The 7933-nt window shown below is 40.0% G+C and overlaps 2 pseudogenes; both read right to left on the reverse strand.

Moving 5' to 3' along the window:
* LOC132601501 (photosystem II CP47 reaction center protein-like) overlaps window positions 1-445 on the reverse strand; it is a 1346-nt pseudogene extending 901 nt beyond the window's left edge.
* A 555-nt stretch (window positions 446-1000) lies between these two features.
* LOC132603447 (ribulose bisphosphate carboxylase large chain-like) lies at window positions 1001-2318 on the reverse strand (annotated as a pseudogene).
* Between the last annotated feature and the right edge of the window lie 5615 nt (window positions 2319-7933).

Genomic DNA, 7933 nt, shown 5'->3' on the forward strand with positions numbered 1-7933 from the left:
TCACAAAATATTTCTAGATCCCAATATACCCAATGCCAGATAGCTGCCAAAAAGCATAAGCCATAAAACACAATATGTGCTCCAGCTACACCTTCGTAACTCCAACTACCCGGATTCATTACAGTCCCCCCTGTGATATTCCAACCGCCCCATGAATTGGTTATTCCTAAACGAGTCACGAAGGGTATAACGAACATACCCTGTCTCAACATTGGATCAAGAACAGGATCAGAAGGATCAAAATCGCTAATTCATACAAAGCCATCGAACCGTCCCAACCAGCAACCAGAGCTGTATGGATTATATGAACAGAAAGCAACCGACCGGGATCATTCAATACAACGGTATGAACACGATACCAAGGCAAACTCATGGAAATACCCCTTATATCAAAGATAAATGGACACTACGTAAATTTATTGCATTGGAAAAGACTATAATATGACTATCCTATGGACCACTCTTGATCAGTCGATTATTTCCGAACAAGAGTGTTCTATTCTGTTGGTAATAATGAAACAATTCTGTTTGTAGGAACAAAGCGAAGCAGATTTATTCTATACTTGATAAGTACCAATACGCAATGGGTGAGTTGATCCCATTTTCTATGAGCGAATGAGTCCATACATATTTATCATTAGAAAGACCAATTCGTAATAATTTGAATTTATTGATTCTGTCTTTCTTTATGAATTTTGAGAATCTATGGATAAAATAAATACGATAAAAACCAATATGAATATCCTAAAGACAATATAAAAAAACGTAAAAGGATTGGGCCGAGTTTAATTGCAATTCAATTAATAGAACGAAGGATAATTACTTGAGTTTTTTCTCCTTATCCTTCTTTATTTGCTGCTAATTTATCTACTAATGTCTACTTTTTTTCCTTATCCAAAATGTCTACTGCTTCAAAATTAAATACGATCTCTTTCCATACTTCACAAGCAGCAGCTAGTTCTGGGCTCCATTTGCAAGCCTCATGAATATTCTCATTACCTTATTGAGCAAAATCACGTCCTTCATTACGAGCTTTTACACATGCTTCTAGAGCTACTCGGTTGGCTAAAGCACCTGGCGCATTACCCCAAGGATATCCTAAAGTTCCTCCACAGAACTGTAGTATGGAATCAACCCCAAAGATCTCGGTCAGAGCAAGCATATGCCAAACGTGAATACCTCCTGAAGCCATGGGTAGAACACCTGGTAAAGAGACCCAATCTTGAGTGAAATAAATACCGCGACTTCGATCTTGTTCAATAAAATCATCATGCAATAAATAAACAAAGCCCAGAGTTATGTCTCTTTCACTTTCAAGTTTACCTACTACGGTACCAGAGTGAATATGATCTCCACCAGACATACGTAACACTTTTGCTAATACCCGGAAGTGGATACCATGATTCTTTTGTCTGTCAATAACCGCATGCATTGCACGGTTGATGTGAAGAAGTAGACCATTATGTCGGCAATAATGAGCCAAGCTAGTATTTGCGGTGAATCCCCCTGTTAAGTAGTCATGCATTACGATCAGAACACCCAATTATCTAGCAAATATAGCTCTTTTCATCATTTCTTCACATGTACCTACAGTAGCATTCAAGTAATGCCCTTTGATTTCACCTGTTTCAGCCTGTGCTTTATAAAGTGCTTCGGCAAAAAATAAGAAACGATCTCTCCAACGCATAAATGGTTGTGAGTTCACGTTCTCATCATCTTTGGTAAATTCAAGTCCACCGCGAAGACATTCATAAACAGCTCTACCGTAGTTTTTAGCGGATAACCCCAATTTAGGTTTAATAGTACATCCCAACAGGGGACGACCATACTTGTTCAATTTATCTCTTTCAACTCTGATCCCATGAGGCGGACCTTGGAAAGTTTTAACATAAGCATAGGGTTCGCAGATCTTCTAGACGTAGAGCGCGCAGGGCTTTGAATCCAAATACATTACCTACAATGGAAGTAAACATGTTGGTAACATAACCTTCTTCAAAAAGGTCTAAAGGGTAAGCTACATAAACAATATATTGATCTTTTTCTCTAACAACACGCTCGATGCGGTAACATCGCCCTTTGTAACGATCAAGGCTGGTAAGTCCATCGGTCCATACAGTTGTCCATGTACCAGTAGAAGATTCCGCAGCTACTGCGGCCCCTGTTTCTTAGGGTGGAACTCCAGGTTGAGGAGTTACTCGGAATGCTGCCAATATATCAGTATCCTTTGTTTGGTACTCAGGAGTATAATAAGTCAATTTGTACTCTTTAACACCAGCTTTGAATCTAACACTTGCTTTAGTCTCTGTTTGTGGTGACATAAATGTCACGACCTAACCCCGTAGGCCGTGACTCGTGCCCGAATTGGACACTCATATTATATGTTAACTATAGTCATTTACAATTAGCATGTCATGATATCATTTGTATATAAAAAGATAGGGAGTTATTTTAAATTCGTCAAGTTTTGTATGTCTTAGTCACCTGTCTCCCGAGGAGTTGCACTTTTCAAACATCAACATATATATATATATATAATCCTAAGCAAGCCGACAAGGCTGCCACGATATAGAAAATACCAAACATACACACATATGCAAGCCGACAAGGCTGCCATTACGAATGGGTACGCCCCAAACTTAAGTCAAAAACATAAAACGCATCAACAACTGTAAACAGACCCACACAGATGTCCACAGACCTCTAAGAGTAATGACCGTATTATGTGGCGGGACAGGGCCCCGCCGTACCCAAACAAACACATACGAGCACAACATAAGGAGATTATACCACAAGCTAGCTCCGGAACAAAGGAGCAGTCCAAAATAGCTGAATGATGACCTAAGTTGGCGGATCTCCGAAACGAGCGTCTGTACCTGCGGGCATGAACGCAGCCCCCCGAAGAAAGGGGGTCAGTACGGAATATGTACTGAATATGTAAATCTTGAAACATAGTAATAGACTTATATTGAGACAAGGTGTATAGGATTCAATGCAACAACCAGACTTTCATAAAATTTGCCTTTGAATATATTTCATCTGTATCGTTCTCATATCAATGTCATTATATAGTTTCGTAATCAAAGCTGCATAGTCATTCTGTATATAACATATATAACGTGTCCCGGCCCTTTTTATGAGGGACTCGGTATTTATAATCATGGCATCATAAACATAAACATGTACGTGTCCCGGCCCTTTAATGAAGGACTCGGTAATAATGAATATATATATGCCCTCCTGGCCACCATCTCCACATCATCATATTATCATATCCTCATATCATCATCATACCATCATATATATATATATATATATATATAACGTGTCCCGGCCCTTTAATGAGGGACTCGGTGAATAATATAGTAAACATGCGCACGAAAACGTACCCTGGCCCGGGACTCAGTGAAGGATATAGCGGTAAGCACGAGCAGAATAATAGGCAACCACATATATGCAATTCATCTTTTTTGAGACTCAATGGATAAGCAACTAACCAGCTCTAAAGTGTCAAAATAATATTCATATTCAGTTCATTTTAAGTCTCATAACAAACTATTCAAGAAACATTTCAGATTTCATGTACATGTATTACTTTAACAAGGTATAGCTTTTGAAAGTCAAGTATGTCTCTAGTTGTGCAATTCTTTAAGTATAGGAACTTTCATGCATTATTCATTAGTCAATCATATTGTAGGCACATGACAATAACCTTAATGAAATATAGAATCATAAGTCATACATGGAACTAGAGAATAGAATTTACCCCAAGGTTCATATCGTTTCATTCTTACGTCTAGGATATGCCAAAAGAAAGAAGGAATAGGCTTTACATACCTTTTGCGTTTAGTTGTATTCTAACTTGTACTTGCTGCCCAAAAACACTTATCCTATATCAAGATGTGAAGAACTACAATTAGTCTACAAGGGCATTCAATACGTCTTGTGACATTCACACTTCCTTTCTAACAATTAAACGACGTTTCGTTCGCATTCGAACCAACTAGCGTTACAAGCTACCATTGCTAATCGTTCTTTCACATATTGATCAAAACTTGTTTAAGCATGACTTAGGGAACTTTGGCAGTCCATACACCATCCAAAACAGTTTCATACACACGGCTAATCAACACACATCGCATTTCCATTCTTACTTAGCAAATTTCCAGTTTTAACTTGCAACAACACAACACTTTTAATGACTTTACTTTCATGAATCTTGGAACTGTTTTAGCATCATTTTCATTCTTACAACAGCCCACAATCATTTCAGTTTTAACTTGAATCATGGCATTTTACATTCGCTAAACGTTTGCAACAGGAATCAACATTCAACACACATAATTGTTTACTTCTAACTTCCAAAAACTGTCCACGGTTTTGGACTGCCTTTACACCTCAATATAATTCATTTCTTTAACACCCCAATTCACATATTCAACATGCATACAATACACCACAATGTCCATAACAACAACAATCGAAATGTGACCCAAAACAGTCCCTAATTCTCTCTAAAACAGTCCCTACTACATGGCTACAATACCCTTCCACCATTTCATGATTTTCATCCGTTTATCCAACTACAATGCATTCAATCCATTTCCAATACATGTTCAACAAGATTAAGCATGACTTCATTAGAATCTTCAACACATGATTCATTTTAAATTCGAGCAAAAACAGTCCAATATCCAACATGCAACATCACAACCAAACTCCTACAATCTTTGTTCATTTACATATGTTGATACATATTCAATTCACCAACAATACATGCACAATGAAATCAGTCATGAACTCACCTCACACACGGATCACCCCCTACTTCAACTACAACCACAATCCAACAACAACTTGCATGAACTATACATTCAAATCATCATGCAACACAAGAAACAACAAACATTCTTACCTTTCAATCTTGTGCTTCACTTGGCCGAAACTTCAATCTATTTGTGTGCTTCACTTTCTTGTTTATCTTCAACAACTAACACACCTTCTTATACACTAGATGAGGAGTAAATTTGATGGAGAAAAACTGGAATTTTTGGGCACAATTTCACCTCACTCTCTCGGCTAGCTCTTAGCCGAGAGCACCTCTTTCTACACTCTTCTTTCTCTAACTTTGGGTGTTGAAATGAATTGCTAAAGTGGAGTGAATCAGAATTTTGTGTCTATATGTCCCCCCTCCTTGACTTGGACATGTGGATCACACTAAATTGAGTCAAGATTCCTTGACCACAACCTTGAAAGGCACGGCCAAACATGGTCCAAAAGTGGACTGATTTTTGGTCTTTCCAATCCCACTTATTAATCCAATTATGGTTAGTTTAATCCCAATTTTCCATTAATAGTTTAATGCCACACGAAAATTGTGGATAAATTGTGACTCGACACGAAACCGGAAGTTAAAATCTCTACTTCATATCTTAAGATAGTCTTGCCTTTAACTTGTTGCGCTTATTTTAAAACGTCCCGACGTATGAAAATACGGGACATAACATCCTCCCCCCCTTTAGAACATTTGTCCTCGAATGTCGATTTTTTTTTTTCCGTTAGGTTCTATAAGGGTTTTGGGAAGGGTTTTCCTTATTGCTAACATATAATTGAGCAGACAATTTAACACAATCAAGTAAAGGAGTTTAAATTACCTGTAGATGTGGAAAACAAGTGAGGATATTTCTTTTTCATCTCCTCTTCAACCTCCCAAGTCATCTCCTTCCTATTATTGTTCTGCCACAACACTTTAACCGACGCCACATCTTTTATTCGTAACCTAAGTATGGCAATAGGTTGCTCTTCATATGATAGCTCCTCTGTTACCTGAATATCACCTGTAGGGAACACCCTGGAAGGATCGCCTATATACTTCCGAAGCATTAACACATGGAAGACCGGATGTACAGCTGCTAAGTCCGCTGGTAGGTCTAACTCGTAAGCAACTTGGCCTACTTTACGGATGACCTGATAAGGTCCAATGTACCTTGGGCTCAACTTCCCTTTCTTGCCGAATCTCATAACACCCTTCATGGGTGACAATCTCAAGAACACCCAATCGCCAACCTGAAATTCCAAGTGTCGACGTCGATTATCCGCATACGCCTTCTGCCGACTCTGAGCTGCCAGTAATCTTTCCTGAATAAGTTTCACCTTATCGACAGCCTGCTGAACCATATCTGGGGCCTATCAGCTTAGCCTCGCCAACATCAAACCAGCCTATAGGGGATCTGCATTTCCTGCCATACAGGGTTTCGTACGGCGTAATCTGATTGCTAGAGTGGTAAATGTTTTGTAAGCAAACTCGATAAGCGGCAAGTGATCCTTCCAGCTGCCTTTGAAGTCAATAACACAGGCTCTCAACATATCTTGTAGCGTCTGGATGGTGCGCTCAGCCTGCCCGTCAGTCTGAGGATGAAATGCGGTGCTGAGACTCACCTGTGTCCCTAATCCCTCCTGGAAAGATCTCCAGAATTTAGCTGTAAACTGGGCCCGTCTATCTGAGATAATAGCTGTGGGAACTCCATGAAGTCTCACTATCTCCTTAAGATACAATCGGGCATAATCCTCAGCTGAGTACGAAGTCCTGACTGGAAGAAAGTGGGCTGATTTTGTCAGTCTATCAACAATAACCCAGACAGAGTCATTTTTCCGTGGAGTGCGAGGGAAACCTGTGACGAAGTCCATATTAATTACCTCCCATTTCCAGGTTGGAATTTCCATCTCCTGCAATATCCCTCCAGGCTTCTGGTGCTCTATCTTAACCTGCTGACAATTTGGGCACTGGGCCATAAATTCGGCATTGTCCTTTTTCATACCATCCCACCAGTACAAACACCTAAGATCATGATACATATTTGTCGATCCCGGGTGAATAGAATAACGAGCATAGTGTGCTTCCCCCATTACCTGCTGCCGCAACCCTGCAACCTCAGGTACACATAATCTGTCTCTGTATCGTAGTACTCCATCGGCTGACATCTTAAATGGGGTCTCGTCCTTCTGAAGTTCTGTATCTCTATAGTGTACCAGAACAGGATCCTCATATTGCCGCCTCTTTACCTCTTCTACAATAGAGGACTCAGCAACACCTCGTACAATAATGCTACCATTATCAGAATCAGCCAAACGAACTCCAAGACTAGCTAGCTGATGAATCTCACGGACTATCTCTTTCTTTTCTGGTTGTACGCCTGCCAAACAAGCCATAGATTTACGGCTGAGTGAATCTGCTACCACATTAGCCTTTCCTGGGTGATATAGAATATCGACATCATAATCTTTCAGCAACTCTAACCATCTCCTCTGTCGCAAATTCACCTCCTTCTGCTTAAAGATATACTGGAGACTTTTATGATCTGTATAAATATCAACATGCACGTCATACAGATAATGTCTCCGTATCTTCAAAGCATATATCACTGCTGCCAACTCCAGGTCATGTGTAGGATAATTTCTCTCATGTTTCCTAAGTTGTCGGGAGGCATAGGCTATAACTCTGCCATGCTGCATCAACACGCAACCCAACCCAACACCGGAAGCATCACAATAGACAACATAGCCCTCTGGCCCTTCAGGAAGAGTTAGAACAGGAGCTGTAGTCAACTTATCTTTCAATAATTGAAAACTCTGTTCACAAGCATCGGTCCACTGGAATTTAGCTGCCTTCTGTGTTAGCCTTGTTAAAGGCGCTGAAATAGAGGCAAACCTTTCTACAAATCTCCTGTAATACCCTGCAAGCCCCAGAAAACTACGTACCTCAGTAGGCGTCGTAGGTCTAGGCCAGGTTTTGACAGCTTCGATTTTCTGCGAGTCTACCCGAATACCATCTGCTCCAACAATATGCCCCAGAAATGCTACAGAAGTCAACCAGAATTCACATTTAGAGAACTTAGCATATAACTTCTGGAGCTGGAGTACCCTGAGTACTGTCCTC

Source organism: Lycium barbarum, chromosome 7 (assembly GCF_019175385.1).
Source record: "Lycium barbarum isolate Lr01 chromosome 7, ASM1917538v2, whole genome shotgun sequence".
Lineage (NCBI taxonomy): Eukaryota > Viridiplantae > Streptophyta > Magnoliopsida > Solanales > Solanaceae > Lycium > Lycium barbarum.